This window comes from Macrobrachium nipponense, chromosome 34 (assembly GCF_015104395.2).
Source record: "Macrobrachium nipponense isolate FS-2020 chromosome 34, ASM1510439v2, whole genome shotgun sequence".
Taxonomy (NCBI): Eukaryota; Metazoa; Arthropoda; class Malacostraca; order Decapoda; family Palaemonidae; genus Macrobrachium; species Macrobrachium nipponense.
Window position 1 is genome coordinate 2,573,365 of NC_061095.1, and position 20,449 is coordinate 2,593,813.

The 20,449-nt window shown below is 48.3% G+C and overlaps 1 long non-coding RNA gene across 1 annotated transcript; it reads left to right on the forward strand.

Moving 5' to 3' along the window:
* Positions 1-301: 301 nt before the first annotated feature.
* On the forward strand, positions 302-19,749 carry LOC135207827 (uncharacterized). Its single transcript, XR_010313066.1, has 3 exons — positions 302-571; positions 9,805-9,975; positions 18,815-19,749. It is a non-coding gene; the product is annotated as an uncharacterized LOC135207827 (long non-coding RNA).
* The last annotated feature ends 700 nt before the right edge of the window (positions 19,750-20,449 follow it).

Below are 20,449 nucleotides of genomic sequence, written 5' to 3' on the forward strand. Positions count from 1 at the left end.
GCCAGTACTAAACACGGCGAAATACATTGGACGGCCCCCAATCCCTAGTGGATGTCGTATCCGCGGATACGTTCCTTGCAGTCCGTGAGGACTACTGCTGTAGAAATACCGCCATGAATACGTAGATCACAACTTTGGAACAGGTTGCATTGGGTAGTTTTATTTTAAATACGAAGATTTCAAGCCTGAAACTTTTAAGTTGAGTACATTTCTCATGTGATTTACCTTAACGTAATTGCACGGCGCTAAGTTTAAACCTTAAAAGGAGCATAGGCACAGACTTCATTCAGTTGTTTTAACCACTATTCTACCCTAGTTCATCAGAATTCAATGCAGCTGCGGTCTTGGCAGACTTGTAAACGGATTTTTTCAAGTTTTAATTATGAATTTTCCTTCCAGAGGGTTGCTCATCTGTGTATTCGTGGAGAATGGTAACTGCTACGCTGGTTTTTGGTCTAGTGTGGACAGCTGGACACCTGTCAACACAGATCACATGAAACTTCCAAGAACTCTTTCAGAAAGTGTTAGGACAACGCACAACTCGAATATCTTATACCTGGATTCCCGTAAGGTAAGGATAGGCATTAGAAAAGCATCAGATAGTAACTGGATTAATTCTAAGGCAGAACTCCGCACGGAGATAGTTTAATAATTTGTGTAAATGAATACATTACAAAATGTATGAGGCAGCACAGGTAAGAAATTGAGGAATTTACCTTTAATGAGAAATTTAATGTCTCGTGTTTTTACGATAAGACGTGAAGGGCTGGTATTAAACGTGTCTGTAGATCTCAGCCCTTATACCGCGGCGAACGTTTTTCTATTGAATTTTACCTCCTGAATAAGAATTTTAAGTAATATTTTTTCGGCCGACTGTAATTAACCTGTAATTTCCCTTTGAACTCTATCCTACAGTAAGGGGGACTGATGGGAATGCGGGGTTTTGGGTGGGGTAAAACACTAGGGAGAATTACGCCTTAAACTCTATCCTATGGTAAGGGGAGTTGATGGGAAAGCGGGGTTATGGGTGGGGTAAAAACACTTTGGGGAAGGTTTTGCCATGTTATTTCCTCTTATTTATGACATTTGAAACATGAAATACAAGCTGAAATTAAGCGATAAATAAACCGATAATGGAGCAGTTACATAGGCAAAATCCACCTATTAGTACTGTTATTAAGACGCCGAATCCTACTGCGCATGTGCCATGTTATAGGAGGAGAGCTTTTGTTTCAGGCACTGACTCCTTACCCATGTTACACTTCTAAGCTTGCCTTCGTTTAAGAGAGGATACGGGGGTCAGGTAACATGTTCTTCTAGATTAGGTTAGGTTAGGTTGGTTAGGTATCATAAATTATATGTTACACTCCCTGCTGGTTACGTATCCCACACCCACTACAGGAATTCAAATATGGCGGTTTATTTACGTTAATTGGCCCCGAACCTTAAACTTCGAAAATACAAGAGTTTAAGGTAATATTTTTTCCAACATGTAATACAAACCCTCAATATAAACCCTCGATCCTTTAACAATAGGAATGTAATCAGCGGCAGTTGGAACCGGTGGTAAGCTTTGAACAAAGAGGTTCGGTTGTTAACTGCTTGTCCGGTAGTAGTGTCCCGGCTGACTGGGAGGTGAAGCTTCACTTTGCTTTTGGCCGCCGTTGGTGTCAGATGTGTTGTTCGCCGCTCTGCCTGCTGAGTCGTATGCTGAGATACTTCAATGTAAAGCAGTTTTTTCCTACTTTCCCTATTTCTGAGTGCTTGTGTTGGGAATACGTGAGTACTTGGTATTTGTTTATTGTTATTCTGCTCATGGATCGTGTTATTATGGATTCCAGCAAGCCAGTGAGACCCCCCGCACCCCCGTCAGCCACAGATTGTGGCCTGGTGTGGAGGGCCGTAAGTGTGGAGCCTTTAGGTCTCTGGTAGAGGTAGATCCTCATGATTTGTGCACTCGGTGTTGAGGCCGTGAGTGCTCTCACACCGAGCCTTGTGATCTATGTATTTCTTGGTTGGGGGAGCAATGGGAGCGTTACGAGGGGAGGAAGGTGTGTAAACCGGCCAGGGAGTTGTCGGAGGGCTCTCCAGCGACTCCTTTGGTCACGAACATGTCTTCCTCTTTCCTCCCTCCGTCGCAGCTCCCACGTATGGCTCCTTCCCCTTCGGGGGCGTGTCTCTTTCCTTCTCTTCCCTCGATCAGTTGGGCGTAGAGGAGGGAGAGAGACATCTCGGCATCCAGCTGTACTCTGGGTCTTCCGTTCGCTTGGAGTGGGACCTGTCCCACCCTGGGCGAGAGGAAACCCCCCCCCCCCCCCCCACTAACCCGAACGTTCTTTCCTCAGGGAAGCCTGCTGTGGGGGATGATCTCTGCCAGGTCTGGTACTCGCTGGGGCTCCAGGGTACACAGCTTTCAGGGGCTGCTGTACCATCTAGCTCAGGGTTCCAGGTCGGTCACCCATGGTCCGGAGACATCAACCACGACAACAGTGTCAACACCAGGGTATACTGTGCCCCCTCATTTGGTCTACACGCAGCATGTGACCATGGTGACCCCGACAGCTGCAGTGCAGGCTCCGCTGTTGGGTCTTCAGAGGAGGGACATCACCCTGCCATCTGGTTTCGTTGCTCTCGCCCCAGCCCCTGACTTTCGGTGTCCCAAGAGCTCCCCACTTGACCTACCGCCAGTACCCAAGGATGTCGCTGGCTCCAGTACCGCCTCCTGTTCCTGTACTGGCTATTCCTGTACCAGTCCCTGCCGTCGTCATTCCAGCCTGTGGTGTTGCTGCCCCCACCGCAGGTCCCTCCGGACAGGTGCAGCCAGGGCCTGTTGCTTCGGCAACTGCCCCAGCTCCGTCCTGGATGGAGGACCTGACGGTGGTCCTGAGGAAGCTGATGAAGAAAGAGGAAGAAGAGGAAGGTGTTGTCGTCGTCTGCAGCCGCCTCTTCCCCTTCGCTTTCCAAGGCCCCACAGCCGAGGAAGAAGAAGGTAGCCTTCTCCTGCCCTAAGAAGTCTCGCTCAGAGACCTCTAAGGGTCTGTGTTGGGGCTTCCGCTGGTCCTCCTGTTCCTTCGGGAACAGGCCTCATCTCTCCTTCCGCAAGGAAGAAGGAGACAGGGATCGGAGGGGTACCGGCTAACACCGGTACCTCCTCGCCTGGCGCCAGAGGTATCTGCCTCAGCGCCAGGAACTGTCTCGGACTCTCGTTCGCGAGAGGTACAGAGTGTACGGTCGCCAGCAGATTACTGTGGAGCTAGGGTTCCAGGCAGCTGAGCCTGCTCGCCGCCAGGACCCAGGCACGGAGCGTAAGACTGGTGGTGGTTGCCCAGGCAACTCCTGCCAGGCCAGCGATCGCTCTCGTGGCGATCTCCCAGTCCCAGGGTTGACGTGACTGTCCCACCGGACCGTACGCGGGCCGAGGCGAGGAAGAGGTCCCCCCCAGTCGCCAGGACCAGCCTTGGCTGGTCCAAGCACCGCAATGCGCTGTGAGGATGGGCCTCGCTCCCACCGCAACGGTGGACTCTACCGGTCCCCTGACCACCACTCTTCTCCCCAAAGGAGCCACACGACTAGGCCTGCAGCTCGATCATCACCGCGGGTTGGCGATCGCCTGCAGCACGCCGGTTCTGCCGGTGGTCAGGTGGGGAGCGTCAGGTCTTCCTCTCCAATCCCTTCAACCTCCTCTGGCTACACCGGGAAGAGCGAGGTGATCAGGAGCAACCGTTAGGAGTGCGCTTCTCGCGGTCCCTCCACGAGGGCCTACAAACCTGGCACCATCTTGGGACTGACCAGATCGTACGCTCAAGTGGTTGGAGGAGACCATGAGGGGTCTGTTGTGGTTCCTCCTGTGGAAGGAGGGTCTTGGGAGGTGTTCTTTGGATGGACTTGACAGTCCATCTCAGGACGCGGTCACTCCCGAGATCCAGAGGTCTTTCGCAGAGGTAATTGCGCTGATTCGTCAGCACAATGGCCTCGGAGAAGGATTGGTGCTTCCGCCCTCTGAGCCTACATCTAGGCTGGAGTCGTTCTGGGGTCCTAAGAAGGAACCCAGGATGACGGTGGGTCTGCCCCGATCAGCCTTGGTCGACAGTGTGCTGGGCCAAGTGAACACTAGTCTCCGGACAGGAAGGATCGCTTCGTCCGGCAGGTCATACAAGCTCCTTCCCCCTTCCCCCCCCTTACCATGACAGAGGCACTTCTACGTGCCGTCAGAGGACCCGCTGCCACCCAAACAGGTTAGCCCAGAGCTGGCTAGGCTAACTCCAGTGGTGTCTCTTCAACACCTGCTGGCAGAGAACCTCTGGTTCTCGCAGTAAGAGGCATTGGCATTGGAATAGACTGCCATGGCAGCATTCCAAGAAATCTCCTGGTTAGACCTGTGGTCCCTCAGTGTCTAAGGTCACGGCATCCTCGGGAAACATCACTCGAAGGAGACCCAGCTTTCGGGAGACTTGTGTCAGTCTGGAGGTAGGGCGATCTCCTACCTGACCCACCAGACAGCCAACCTGTGGGCCAACCTGGTTCCGAGACGTAGGGACCCAGTTCTCTCTCAAGTGACCAGGTCGGCAAGGCGTGAGGCGGTGCTGGGTTCCTCCTCTTTCTTCCCTAGAGAGATGGTGGATGCTGCGGTGGAACAACGGCGCACTAAGGACAGTGACCGCTTAGTCCACCAGGCAGTCTCGAAGGCTACTGGGCAGCCTCAAGCCACTGCGGCTAAGCCAAAGAGCTTGGCTAGGGCTTCCTCTGCGGCTAAGACGATGGCCTCGTCGAAGCCCAGGGGAAAGACCCAGCCTTCGACCTCTTCTGTAAGGAGCGATCGTCAGCCCTCCTCCCAGTCCTCCTCCTCCCGAGGAGGATCCGGGAAGAAGTCGAAGAAGGGGAAACACTAGGGACGGCGTTCCCCCTCACATGCTGCTGGAAGTGGGGGGCTGCTTGTGAGCCATTGGGCAACTTGGCAGCACTATGGAGCTGAGACCTGGATAGTGGATGTCCTTCAGGAGGGGTATTGACTACCCTTCGAGTTGCGGCCACCCCTCACCTCCAACCCGGTCCATCTATGTACATACGTCCCCGGTTCTGCCAGGGACGTGGCGCTTCGGCAGCAAGTGGAAGCCATGCTGAGCAAACGAGCTGTGGAGATCGTATGGAATCAGTCGCCGGGCTTCTACAGTCTACTTTTCCTGGTGGAGAAGTCCTCGGGGGGCTGGCGCCCAGTGATAGATCTCTCTCCCTTGAACAGATTCGTTTGCCAGACTTTGTTCACGATGGAAAAGACACGTTCAGTGTTAGTCCATCAGGGAGAACGATTTCATGCTTTCTGTGGACTTGAAGGACGCGTATTTTCAGATACCCATCCATCAGTCTTCCAGGAAGTACCTCTGCTTCATCCTCGACGGACAGTGTACCAATTCAGGGCACTTTGTTTTGGTCTCTCAACCGCCCCACAGGTGTTCGCGCGAGTGTTCATGCTGGTGTCGGCTTGGGCTCATTCGTTAGGGATAAGTCTTCTGAGGTATCTCGACGATTGGCTGGACGTGGCGAGCTCTCGCTCGCAGTTGCTACAGGACAGGGATCAACTCTTTGAGTTCTGTTGCGATCTTGGGATTGTGGTGAACTTCGAGAGGTCAGATCTCGAACCCAAGCAGAGGATGAAGTACCTGGGCATGCTGGTCGACACGGTAGCAGGGCGAGTCTTCCCCGCAAACTCTCAGGAGGCAGCCGGATGGTTCCTGTCCCTACAGGAGCAGCCAGCTCAGCAGTGGCAGGTCGTGATTGGTCACCTGTCGCCTCTCGAAGTTAGTCCCTCACGGGCATCTTCACCTGCTGTCTCTTCAGTGGAGGCTAAAGGAGAGTTAGTCACAGGCAAGAGACCCGCTGTACTTCCCTGTGTCCCTCACGGAGGTAGTGAGGCAGGACCTAGCCTGGTGGCTGGACGATGGGAACCTCGTAAGAGGAGTGCCCCTTCGCACTCCCCCTCCCCCTCCCCCGGGAGATGTTGCTGTTTTCAGACACTTCAACCGAGGGATGGGGTGCACACCTTTAGGAGTTGCTGGCTGCGGGTGTGTGGGATAATCGCGACAAGCACCTTCACATCAATGTCTTGGAGCTCAAGGCAGCATTTCTCGCTCTCCAAGAGTTTCAGGAATGGCTGATGGGACACTCAGTGGTGTTGAGCGACAACAACACGGTAGTGGCATACGTCGTCAAACAGGGGCCTAGTGTCCCTCCCATTACACCAGTTGATCTTGCAGGTCCACGAGTGGGCAGTGGCTCACTCGGTAGAGCTGTCAGGTCGCTACATTCCAGGCAAGAGGAACGTAGTGGCAGACAAGCTCTGCCGTCTGAATCAGGTGATAGGGACTGAATGGTCCCTTCACCCAGACGTGAGGCTCTTCAACCTGTGGGGGCGTCCAGTCGTGGATCTGTTCGCCACCTGGCACAACAGAAAACTCCAGGTTTTCTACTCAGTTGTGCTGGACCAATGGGCAGCTGCAGAGGACGCTCTTCAACACCCGTGGGACAACCTCTTCATATACACCTTTCCCCAGTTCTGTCTGATTCGCAAGGTGATCAGCAGGGTGCTGGTCACTGCAAATCTTCGGATGATTCTGGTGGCACCCAAATGGCCCCAGGCCGTTTGGTATCCTGACCTGCTGGCTCTGCTTGCCAAAGCACCGAGAGAGGTTTCCCCTTGGCACAACCTCCTGTGCCAGCCATACGTGGAACGGTACCACCGATCGGTTCGGTCCCTGTGTCTTCACGGCTGGCTGTTATCCACCATCTCTTGCGAGCGAGAGGCTTTTCTCGCCGAGCAGCAACAGAGATGGCTGGGTACCTCAGACAGTCCTCTGCAGCTGTGTACCAGGAAAGTGGTCAGAAGGTAGCGGATTTCCTAATCTTCCTTCGCCAAGAGAAGCTCCTCTCAGTCTCCGCAGTTAAAGGCTACAGAGCTACCATGGCCCTAGTCCTTAAACCGCAGGAGTGGATATCTCCACCTCCATGGAGATCTCCCTCCTGATGAAGAGCTTCGAGAGGTCTTGCTTACCCAGGGAACTCATGCCCCCGGGGTGGGATGTGACTCTCGTCCTTTCGAGTTTGACTCGAAGACCCTTCAAGCCACTCCGAGAGTCGTCAGACATGGATCTAACCCTCAAGACAGTCTTTCTGCTGGCCCTGGCATCGGTGAAAAGAGTAGGGGAACTTCATGGTCTTTCTTTCGATGTAAAGCATACAAGGGGATTGGGATCTGTGACACTCTATTTCGTCCCGGACTTCGTAGTGAAGACTCTGAACCCTTCGGTGCCTGATGACCGGGTCGAGTCATTCACGATCCCCTCCCTGAAGGACTTCACCGACGATGATGCGGATGAGATGCTGCTTTGTCCTGTGAGGGTGCTATGGCGCTATCTGAAGAGAACTTGGCACTTCAGGCCTGAGTGTCGACTCCTCTTCGTTAGCATCGCAGTTACCAAGGAGGTGTCCAAGAACACACTTTCTGGCTTCGTAAGGTGATCAGGAAGGCGTACGTTGTGGATAGGAGTGACGATACCTGTACCCTTCGTCCGAGAGCCCACGAAGTTAGAGGTATTGGTCCAACCCTTGCATTCCGCAAAAACTTCTCCGTGGCACAGGTGCTGAAGGCAGGGGTTTGGGCCAACCAGACCGCCTTCACATCTTTTTATCTTCAGGATATCGCCCACAGGTCTGGTAATTGCTTCATAGCAAAGGAAGATAAAGGAAAGGAGAACGCATTTTCGAGAAGTTCGGCAGTAAGGAGGTTTTCGTGCCCGTGTTGGAGGCGTCTTTTCCTCGCGGCTGTTCTAGAATTGTCGGGCGTGTTGTGGAGCGCAAAAACGCGCCAATGTTACGTGAGAAACGCCACGATTTTCTGATGCAATACCTTGTCTAGATTCATCTAAGAATGTCTAGAAACCTCGGGAGTCTGTGACGCTCACTGTAGGCTCCGCCCCCAGGATGCCGTATAAATACGACGGAGGAAGCAGGAGCAAACAGTGATCGTAAGAGGAAGAGATCGTTAAAGAGAGAGATCACTAGTTAGTAAGAGCCACAGATCAGATTATCCGTGAGAGATCAGCAGCAGTGATCGTCAGAGAGAGACTAGAGACGAAGGAACCGACGAAGTATCAATCAAAAGAAGAGTTGTTCGAGAGTTGGTTGGATATTGGTCTAGTCATCTTTAGGTGTGGACGGCCGAGTTGTCTACGTTGAGCAGACTTCGGAGAAGAAAAGGGGGAAGTTCCTGCCTTACGAATAGACTATTTTCTGCAATACGGAGTCAAGAGGACGTCTGCAGTTGCCGCTCTACTTTTATGAAGCCACTTCTTTGAAGTGCCAAACTGATTAGCAAGTATTCGAATTGCCTCACAGTTTCCCCTGGTTCATGCAGTGTAAGATTCTGTCTTTTTATGTAAATAGGAGATACCATTCTGCATTTACCTTTGTTAGTAAGCTTGTAAATAAACCTTTGTTGTGTTAGTGTTTCTTTCTATATTCGTATCCCCAGTTTCAACTGTTGGTGTTGAAATATTTTTTTTTTTATTATTTCATATCGAACCTGAAGCGGACCTCTCTCAGAGGCCGTAACATTGTGTCGACCTTTAACCAGGATATTTCAACACCGTAACATTGTCTCTGAGATCTCAGATCCGTAACAGACACGCTTGCCTCGCTCTTATGAATTTGGTCCAGAGGTCTGACCACTGATCCTGCGGTGCACACCCCGATCAGCTGGACAGAGGCTAGGATCCCTCCCTCTGCTCTTATGACCAGGGAGGGAACCAAGGTTGGACGAACACCAGTCTTTTTATAAGACTCGGATTCCACCCACCAATAAGTTCGTCTTCCTATTGTTAAAGGACTGATGGTTTGTATTACGTGTCGGAACAAATCACAATTTGTCTTAATTGTATTTTTTCTAACTATAAAAACCTGAGGTCCTTAACGCATAGTCCCACTTCATGCCACCCCTCACTGTTTACTGGGCCTAAAGCAAAGTGAAGCTTCACCTCCTAGTCGGCCAGGGCACCCAACTACCGGTTCCAGCTGCCGCTGATTACATTCCTATTGTTGAAGGACCTCAGGTTTGTATAGTAAGGAAAAATACAATTTATGACAAATTGTGATTTTGCTGGTCACCTGTAACTAATCTGTTATTTACCTTTGAACTCTGTACGGTACATCGCACCCCGTGTACTGTCATGTAGTCTTCAAAGGTAAATTAGTTTAATTACAGCCTGCCGAATAAATATCCCTTTAAATTCTTGTTCAGTAAGTAAAATAACATAGGAAAACGTCAACTGCCATAGTCTACTTTACCGCGGAATGAGGGCTTAGAATTACAGACACTACTTTTAATACCAGCCCTTCATGTCTAAACGTAAAAACACGAGACCTTAAATTTCTCATTAAAGGTAAGTGCTTCAATTTCTCACCTGAGCTGCCTCATGCACTAATAAATATATCTTCTAATGATTAAAAGATATATTTATCAAGTTTAGGTAATTTTTTAAAGTTCTCTCAACTGTGTTCTGCTTCATTTACATCATTTTCTATAAAGCTGTCAAAAAAAAAAAAAATACTGTGCGGAGTTTAGATTTTTCTAGTTGGCCAAAGGTTTTATCCTTTGAAGTAAGTTAAAATATTGAAGCTTAGAATTCAGTAATAGACGTAATATATATGAAAGCTGTTTTGCAAAATTGTCCTGATATTTTTTGTCGAAAATTATTTAAATACTTTGTTAGCGATCTCCATAGTTATATAAAACTGATCTGGTGTTATTTACAGGTTCGAGTAGGTACGCATTTTATTACCAGTACCCAAAAATGCCTGTTCAGTTTGCTGAAGTTTACTGAAGATTTTGAACGGATTTTGGGAAAGTTCAAAGACCTGATGTAGTGGAGAAGAGACCAGCGAGATTGAAGATGGCAGTAAGAATAGTTCGTATCACCCTTCAAGGTGTGTGTATAAGTTAATGGTTTAAAGATAAGACAGGTCCTCGCTTGTTAAACTATATTAATTGTTTTTAACGTTCCTATTAATGGGATTGTTCTGTGCATAATGTTAAACTTTGTGTAGGTATACTGCTGAACTGAAGTTAGTATCACCCTTCAAGGTGTGTATACAAGTTAACGGGTTACATATAAGATAGGTCCTAGCTTGTTAAACAATATTGATTTTAATGTTCCTGTTAATGGGGTATTTGTCGACTGTTAAATTTGCGTATGCTGCTAAACTGAGTTTTCTTACAGAGGTACCAGTTATGAAGGACTTTTAAGTACTAGAATTAACATTGGAGGTCAGACTTGAGTACCAAGTATTGTAGGTAAATAGGTTGAAAAGTTGTTCCATTAATGGGCGACTTTGGAAAAAAAAAAATCAGCAGTTTTTCTTTGAAGTTTCATTTGCTGTATCTGAAAGTGGTATGAATGTTTAGTGCAGTTTAAGTTTTTAATTGGTTCCGGAAGTGCAATTGACCTAATGAAATTTGGTGGAAACTATAATAATGACTTGAGATTCAAGAGGGATTGTTGTTAATAAGGTAGCTGTTCAGAGTAGATTGTCTACTTGTTTGGTTAGCAGCATAATAAATGTCCTTGCTCTCTTGGAGTTTAGTATTTCCTTGTACAGTATCTTGTAAATTGCCTTCCCATACTTGAACGCTTGTTTTGATTGAAATAATAAATGAGGTCAAGCTGAATGTGAAAATTCTTAAATTTTGTAATCTAAAGTGGATTATTTTCGTATTTTCTGTAAAGCTAATATAACTAGTTGTTCTGGTACGTATACAAACCCTTGGTCCTTTAACAATAGAAATATAACTTTACGGCAGCTGAACCGGTCGTAAGCTTCGAACAAGGGAGTTCGGTAGTTAACCGCTTGTCTGGCAGTTGGCGGTCAGCTCGACTGCGAGGAGAGGTGTCACTTTGCTTTCACCCGCTTCTTGTCGTATGCTTGGTTTGCTTCACTGCGTAAAGACTTTTTTGCTATTTCTCTTACTGTGTGTTTGTGCAAAGGATATACGAAAGTATGTGTGTGTTTTTGTATTTCATACAGTGTTTTATTGTGATTCAAAATGGAATCCCGAGAGCCGGAGAGACCCCCTCGACCCCCCATCAGCCGCAGATTGTGCCCTGGTGTGGAGGGCCGTAAGTGTGGGGCCTTTCAGTCCTCTGTTGGGGTCGACCCTCATGAGTTTTGTACTCGGTGTAGAGGGCGAGAATGCTCTCGCACCGAGACGTGATTTATGTGTTTCTTGGTTGGAGGAGCAGTGGGAGCACTATGGGGGGAGGAAGAAGCCTCGTAAGCTGGCCAGGGAGTCATTGGAGGATTCTCCAGCTGCTTCCCTGGTCACGGACACGTCTTTTTCCTTCCCTCTATCTCAGCTCCCTCGTATGGCTCCTTCCCCTTCAGAGGAGGTATCTCGTTCCTTCTCTTCGCTCGAGCAGTCAAGCGTGAAGGTGGGGGGCAAGGTACCCCGACATCCAGCTGTATTCAGGGTCTTCCGTTCGCTCGGGGTGGGATCTGTCCCCCCCAGGCGAGGGGTAACCCCCCCCCCCTTTACTAACCTGACTGTTTGCTTCTTCAGTTTTGCTTGCCACGGGGGGCGATCTCGGTCAGGCCTGGTACTCGCTGGGGCTCCAGGGGATACTGACGATTCAGGGGCTGCTGATTCACCTAGTGAGGGGGCCATGCCAGTAACCCACGGCCCAATCACCACGACTACCACGACTGTGTCCACGCCTGGCTACGCTGTTCCGCCGCACCTGGTGTACACCCAACACGTAGCCGGAGGTGAGGATGCCCGCTGTGACGCTGCCACCTGGTTTTGCCACTCGTGCCTCAGCCCCTGACTTCCAGTGTCCTAAGAGCTCTCCCCTGGACCTGCCTCCTGTGCAGAGGATGCCGCTAGTTCCTGCCCCGCCTCCTGTTCCTGACTATGATGCCGCTCCAGTTCCAGAACCAGTTCCTGCTGCCGTCTTTCCTGCCCGTAGTGTTGCTGCTCCCACCCCAGGTCCTTCCGGACAGGTGCAGTTGGGCCCTGTTGCTTCGGCAACTGCTCCGGCAACTGCTCCGGCTCCGTCCTGGATGGAAGACCTGACGGTGGTCCTGAAGAAGCTGACGAAGAAGAGGAGGAGGAGGAAGGTAGGTGTCGTTGTCGTCTTCGTCGTAGTCTGCCGCCGCTTCCCCTTTGACTTCCACAGCCGAAGAAAAAGGTTGCCTCCTCCTCCCCAAGAAGGCTCGCTCTGAGACTTCTAAGGGTCCTTCCCACTCCGGTGGGAAGGTTGGGGCTTCCACTGGTCCTCCGGTTCCTTCGGGAATGGGGCCCGTCTCTCGTTCTGCAAGGAAGACGACGACGGGGACAGGAGTAGTGCTGGCTAACACCGGTACCTCCTCGCCTGGCGCCAGAGGTTCTGTCTCGGCGCCAGATACCGTCTCGGCCTCTTGTTCGCGAGAGGTACCGAGTGTACAATCGCCCACGGGTGACCGTGCAGCCAAGACCCAGGCAGCCGAGTCCGCTCGGTGCCAGGATCTAGGCACTGGGCGGAGGACTGGCGGGAGTCACCCAGGTGACTCCCACCAAGCCTGCGATCGCTCTCGTGGCGAGGCGCTGGTACCCAGGGTTGATGCGATGGTCCCAGACCGCCCGCGGGCTGAGGCAAGAAAGCGGTCTCCTTGGTCGCCTGAACCAGCCTCGGCTGGTCCAAGCAGCGTGATGCGCCGGGAGGACAGGCCTCGCTCCCACCGCGACAGCGGACTCTGCCGGTCCCTTGACCGCCACTCCCACCGGGACCAGGCGGAGAGGGGGACTAGCAGCACCTCTTTTGACGCTCAGGACTGTCGCTGCTGTTCTTGGTCCAGCCACTCTCCCAGCGAGAGCCGCTCGACTAGGCCTGCAGCTCGATCGCCACCGCGGGTTGGCGATCGCCTGCAGCCCCCTCAGCACACTGGTTCTGCCGGTGGGCGCGGAGGGAGTGTCGGGTCTTCCTCTCCTATCCCTTCAACTTCTTGAGGCTATCAGGGGCGCGCTCCTCGCAATCCCGCCACGACGCCTTACGAACCTGGCACGGTCCTCGGGCCAACCAGATCGTATGCGCAAGTGGCAGGAGGAGACCATGAGGGGTCTGTTGTCGTTCCTCTTGTGGAAGGAGGAGGTTCTTGTGAAGCGTTCTCGCTGGACGGGCTTGACGGTCCGTCTTCGCAGGATGCAGTCACTCCCGAGATCCAGAGGTCGTTTTCAGAGGTTATTGCGCTGATTCGTCAGCACAACGACCTCGAGGAAGGATCGCCGCTCCCACCTTCCGAGCCCACATCGGGTTTGGAGTCGTTCTGGGGCCCCAAAAAGGAACCACGGACGACGGTGGGTCTGCCGCGATCAGCCTTGGCTGATGCTGTGCTGAACCAGGTGGACGCTCTTGTCTCCAGACAGAAATCACAAGGACTGGACTATTCTCCTATCCGGAGACTTTAACTTTCCTTTCGTAGACTGGAAAGAACGAATAGGAGATTGTGGTTGTATTTATACATATAAAAAAGAGAGTAATAGTAGTGCAGAAGATAAGGGGCAATTCGAAAAGCTATTAGATATGCCACTAGAATACAACATTCAACAAATAAATCACCTGCCAACAAGAAAGGAAAATACTTTAGACCTAGTATTTGTGAACGAGGTGAATTATGTTAAAGAAATAGTTTATAATGAGAGTATTTCAGACCATAATGTCATAGAATTAAGTCCATTCCAAAGCAAGTGAAAACAGAGATAAGCAAGAAATGAAAAAGTGGGAAGGATATGTCAAATACAACTTCTACAGTAAAAATATAAAATGGTCGGAAATAAATGAAGAATTAAACAAAGATTGCGATAACATTTTCGTAAGTCATAATATAAAGGTAAATATGGAGATATTATATAAAATATTAGAGAAAATAGTAGATAAATATATACTGAAGAAGAGAAGTAAACATCAGTCATGCATACCAAGAGATAGAAGGATCTTATTCCAGAAAATCAGAAAGTGGAAATAAGGTCTTGCAAAAGAAAAAAATGCATGGAAAATGATCAAACTAAAAAGTAAGATAAAAAATGCAGAACAAAAGATTATACAATCAAAAGAAAATGAAAAATGGGACTTGGAAGAAAATACCCTAGTAAATATGAAGCAAAACCCCAAACTATTGTGCTCGTATGCGAAAAAGATGAATAAAAGAATAGAAATAGGCCATCTAAGAATTGAAGGGAGATTAACTAACGCGAAAAAAAGGAAATGTGCAATTGGCAGAGCGATATAAGAGAATTCACCCCAAGAAATAATGAAGATAATGACATAGAAGCAAGGGATGAAAATAGTGAATATTTAGCTGACATAGATATTAATGAATCTGATATTGTGCAGGCTATTAATGAAATTAAAAATGGAGCTGCAGCAGGGCCTGATGGTGTCCCTACTATTTTGTTAAAGAAAGTAGTTCATTCTATCGCAAAGCCACTTGCAATATTATTAAGACAAAGTGTAGATACAGGCAAGATTTGATGAGCACAAATTAGCATATATTACCCCTACTTTCAAAAGTGGATCAAGACTAGAGGCAAGTAATTATAGGCCTGAGTGTCTTAACATCACTTCTTATGAAAGTGTGTGAAAGGGTAATGAAGAAAAATATTATGAAACATTTAATAAAAAATATTTTGTTTAATATAGGACAACATGGTTTCGTACCTGGAAAAAGTACACAAACCCAACTGTTGGTCCGTGTGAGCATATACAAAAATATGAAAAGCGGAATAGAAAGATGTGGTTTATTCAGACTTTGCAAAAGCTTTTGACAAAGTAGATCATAATATATTAGCGAAGAAAATTAGAAAACATAATATAGTGGATAAAGTAGGAGGATGGTTAAAAGAATTTTTACGCAACAGAAAACAGTTATTGCAAACTATGAGAAATCAGATGAAGCTAAGGTAATATCTGGTGTGTGCCACAAGGTACGGTGTTAGCTGCAATACTGTTTGTTATTATGATTGCAGAAATAGTAATGTTAAGGACTCTGTAGTGAGTAGTTTCGCCGATGACACAAGAATTAAGTAGAGAAATTACTTGTGATGAAGATAGGAACGCGCTACAAAGAGACCTTAAAGTATATAATTGGGCAGAGGTAAATAGGATGGTATTTAACAATGATAAATTTGAATCAATAAATTATGGAGACAGAAGGAAAGCTACATGCATATAGGGGACCTAATAATGAGACAATCACAAATAAGGAAGCAGTTAAAGACCTTGGTGTGATGATGGATAAGAACATGTTATGCAATGATCAAATAGCAATTCTGTTGGCAAAATGTAAAGCAGAAATGGGAATGTTGTTACGGCACTTCAAAACAAGAAAAGCTGAACACATGATTATACTTTATAAAACATATGTTTGTAGTCCACTTGAATATTGCAATATGATATGGTACCCACACTATCAAAAGGATATTGCACAAATAGAGAGTGTACAAAGGTCCTTTACAGCTAGAATAGAAGAAGTTAAGGATCTTGACTACTGGGAAAGACTAAAATCCTTAAAATTATATAGTGTAGAAAGGAGAAGAGAACGCTACATGATAATTCAGGTATGGAAACAGATAGAAGGAATAGCCGAAAAAATCATGGGGCTAAAAATATCAAAGAGCAAGCAGAGGTAGATTAATAGTGCCCAAAACTAGTGAATTATGATTAGTCAGATCTCGAGCCCAAGCAGAGGATAAAGTACCTGGGCATGTTGATCGACACGGTAGCAGAGTGAGTCTTCCCCACAGATTCACGGATCGGCAGGTTCAGGGAGGCAGCAGGACAGTTCCTGTCCCAACAGGAGCAGCCAGCTCAGCAGTGGCAAGTCGTGATTGGTCACCTGTCGTCTCTCGAAGTTAGTTCCTCACGGACATCTTCACCTGCGGTCTCTTCAATGGAGACTAAAGGGGTGTTGGTCTTTCTTCCCTGTGTCCCTCACAGAGGAGGTGAGGCAGGACCTAGCCTGGTGACTGGACGACGGGAACCTCGTAAGAGGAGTGCTTCTTCGCACTCCCCCCCCATCCCGGAGATGTTGCTGTTTTCAGACGCATCGACCGAGGGATGGGGCGCACACCTGGAGGAGTTGCTGGCTGCGGGTGTGTGGGATCATCATGGCAAGCACCTTCACATCAACGTCCTGGAGCTCAAGGCAGCGTTCTTCGCTCTCCAAGAGTTCCAAGATCGTCTGGTGGGACACTCAGTGGTGTTGTTCAGTGAAAACACCACGGTAGTGGCGTATGTCAACAAACGGGGGCCTAGTGTCCCTCCCATTACACCAGTTGACGTTGTAGGTGCACGAGTGGGCCGTGGCTCACTCAGTAGAGCTGTCAGCCCGCTGCATTCCAGGCAAGAGGAATGTAGTAGCCGACAAGCTCAGCCGTCAGAATCAGGTGATAGGAACCAAGTGGTCCCTTCACAGAGACGTGGCGGAAAGGCTCTTCAACCTGTGGGGGCGTCCAGTCGTGGATCTGTTCGCCACCTGGCACAACAGAAAACTCCAGGTTTTCTACTCGGTTGTGCCGGACCCATGGGCAGCTGCAGAGGATGCTCTTCAACACCCGTGGGACAACCTCTTCATATACGCCTTTCCCCAGTTCTGTCTGATTCGCAAGGTGATCAGCAGGATGCTGATCACCTTGAATCTTTGATGATCCTGGTGGCACCCAAATGGCCTCAAGCCGTTTGGTACCCGGACCTGCTGGCTCTGCTCGCCGAAGCACCGAGGGAGATTCCCCCTTGTCACAACCTCCTGTGCCAGCCACACGTAGAACGGTATCACTGGTCGGTAGAGTCCCTGTGTCTTCACAGCTGGCTGTTATCCACCATCTCTTGCAAGCGAGAGGCTTTTCTTGCAGCGCAGCAACAGAGATGGCTGGATACCTCAGACAGTCCTCTGCAGCTGTATACCAGGGGAAGTGGTCCGTCTTCTGTGGTTGGTGTCGTGGACGGGGTCTCTCTCCTCTCAGAGCCACTGTTCAGCAGGTAGCGGATTTTCTAGTTTTCCTTCGCCGAGAGAAGCTCTTCTCAGTCTCTGCAGTTAAAGGATACAGAGCCGCCCTGGCCCTAGTCAAACTGCGAGGTGTGGATATCTCTTCTTCCTTAGAGATCTCCTTCCTGATTAAGAGCTTCGAGAGGACTTGCCCACCCAGGGAACTCAGGCCCCCGGGGTGGGATGTGACTCTTGTCCTAAGGAGTTTGGCTCGCAGACTCTTCGAGCCACTCAGAGAGTTGTCAGACAGGGATCTGACCTTCAAGACCCTCTTCTTGCTGGCCCTGGCATAGGCGAAGAGAGTAGGGGAACTTCATGGTCTTTCCTTCAACATAAAGCATTCCAGGGGATGGGGATCCGTGACGCTCTATTTCGTCCTGAACTTCGTAGCAAAGACTCTGAATCCTTCAGTCCCTGACGACCGGTTCGAGTCTTTCACGATCCCCTCCCTGAAGGACTTCACTGATGATGATGCGGATGATATGCTGCTTTGTCCTGTGAGGGCGCTACGGCGCTATCTGAAGAGAACTCGACACCTCAGGCCTGAGTATCGACGCCTCTTCGTTAGCACGGGGTTTACCAAGAAAGAAGTTTCCAAGAACACACTTTCTTTCTGGCTGCGTGAGGTGATCAGGAGGGCGTACGACGCGGATGGTAGTGACGACACCTGCACCCTTCGTCTGAGCGCCCACAAAGTCAGAGGTATTGGTCCAACCCTTGTGTTCCGCAAGAACTTCTCCCTGGCGCAAGTTCCGAAGGCAGGTGTTTGGACCAACCAGACCACCTTTACTTCCTTCTACCATTGGGATATTACCCACAGGTCCTTGGACACTTTTTCCTTGGGACCCGTGGTGGCTGCTCAACAAGTTATGTAGTCTACCCAGCACCCGAGCGGACAGAACAGCATCGCATCCTTGTGTGACTGCATGAATGGACAAGTGAAAATCTGTGTGTGACTGGCTTCTCTTCCTCCTTCGTTCTTCCTCCTCTACCTGTGGGCAGAGGGCCGCGGTCGTCACTACGCTGAACAGGAGGCCGATGCAGGTAAGCTACACAACTGAGCTCCATTCTATCCCTTTCATTAGGGATAGGAGTTTTTATCCACCACTCCCCAACAAGGGGGGAGAGTGGAAGCTAACAAGAGACAAACCCATGACTTTATTTTGGCTCTTGAAGTAGGAACTACTACTTGCCTTTTTGCTACTTATAATAGGTACGGTTGCCTCCCTCTTATAAATTTGGTCCAGAAGTCTGACCACTGATCTTGCGGTGCACACCCCAATCAGCTGGGCAGAGGCTAGGATCCCTCCCTCTGCTCTTATGACCAGGGAGGGAACCAAGGTCGGTCGAACACCAGTCTTTTCATAAGACTCAGATTCCACCCACCAATAAGTGAGTCTTCCTATTGTTAAAGGACCGAGGGTTTGTATACGTACCGGAACAAATAATGATGTCGAAAATTGTATTTTTCCTAACTACACAAACCTGAGGTCCTTTACACATAGTCCCACTTCATGCCACCCCTCACTCTGCGTTTTCCTGGGCCGAAAGCAAAGTGACTCCTCTCCTCGCAGTCGAGCTGACTGCCAACTGCCGGACAAGCGGTTAACTACCGAACTCCCTTGTTCGAAGCTTACGACCGGTTCAGCTGCTGCTAAGTTATATTCCTATTGTTAAAGGACCTCAGGTTTGTATATCTTCTCAGTTACAGCAATTTATGCCATGATTTTAACGAAAATTTACTTTTCAGGTTAAGGGTAGTACAGGAAATTTCAAGATTTCTGGATATCTCGTCGTAATGCACACCATGAGGAATCTACTACCAAGAACATTTTGACTACCTCCTCCGCTTCATGGAGAAAGGGACAGGATGGTCTTGCATTTGATCACAGTAATTTTTAACTGTCTAGCGATGTTCTTAATTTGATTTTAGAATTTAGAGGGGTTCTTAAATTTATTTTAGATTTTAAAATTAACATTACTATGGCAGTTTTCCAGTTATTATGAAGTCTTGCTAATAAATCTTTTTGTATGTTTAATGTTAAACTAAGCATAATTAAGATCTGGCTTGTTATTATAATACAAAATTATGGACTAATGAAAAAAGGTTAGTTTTAACTAAACTTTTGCAACTGCTGTGGAAACTTTGGAATATTCCAAAACTCAGGAGGAGAATACTCGGGACCATGGTGTAAATAACAGAATTTAACAAATGTCCTTCTGTATGTGTAAAATACTCTTCTGTATGCTGAAAATAAACTATTTAGTTAATAATTAGTCTGTACTAAAGTACAGATTTTTTATTTAAAGTGAAGTGCAGATTTTTTATTTAAAGTGAATAACCTTTCTTTTTATAACACCTTGGTGAGTATAGCAATAGATTTGCAGTTTGTGAAAATCTTGTTGAATCTTAAGAAAACTCTGAACCTCTTCCAGATTCCAAAACCTCTAACAAGATTCCATTCTTCGTGGCGTCGTCGCCGTCCTCTCTTCCAGATTCCATTCTTCTTGTCTTCTCTAAATGATTCCATTCTTGTCGATGTCCTCTCTCTTCCCGTTTCCATTCTTCTTCTTGTCGTCCTCTCCGTTTTCATTCTTCTTGTCTAACTCTCTTCCAGATTCCATTCTTATTGTCGTCGTCTCCTCTCTTCCAGTTTCCATTAAGACCCTTCTTCCATGAATACTTTCCGTCACCTGGATCTATGTACAGTTGTCTGTTCTCCCTCGATCCAGAACCCTCTTCATCTCCATAATCTATCACCTTTACAATCGCCGTATCCAGGACCTATGTCCAGTAGTAGTCTCCTCCCTCTTGATTTCTTCAGGTCGTCAACATCATCTTGTCGTTATTCAGTCATGTTTCTCCTTCCCCATTCTTCTTCTAGAGTGTTTTTGTTCGTCGTCTGTACCCACGAATACTTAGCACCACCAGACCTGCAAAATAAAGGCAGTGGTATTAGTCCTTACTGAAAACCTGAAACTCCAATCGTTGTAGCAACAGTTTGGATAAGTTTAACTATAACTAGTTTGTCAAGCAATTTCGAATCTGTCCCAAAGATGTGTTAATAAATTCACTCAATTATGTGTTTTAAATGAATTATTTTTAGTCCCTGAAATAATAGTCATGGCACAATGATAGGTGTTTTAACAATTACCTATGCTGGTTACAAAATGGCGCCTCAGTGGCGTGGTTGGTATGGTGTTGGCGTCCCACCTCGATGGTCGAGAGTTCGATTTTTGGCCATTCCATTGAGGAGTGAGATGTGTATTTCTGGTGATAGAAGTTCACTCTCGCCGTGGTTCGGAAGTCGCGTACAGCCGTTGGTCCTGTTGCTGAATAACCCACTGGTTCCATGCAACGTAAAAACACCATACAAACAAAAGA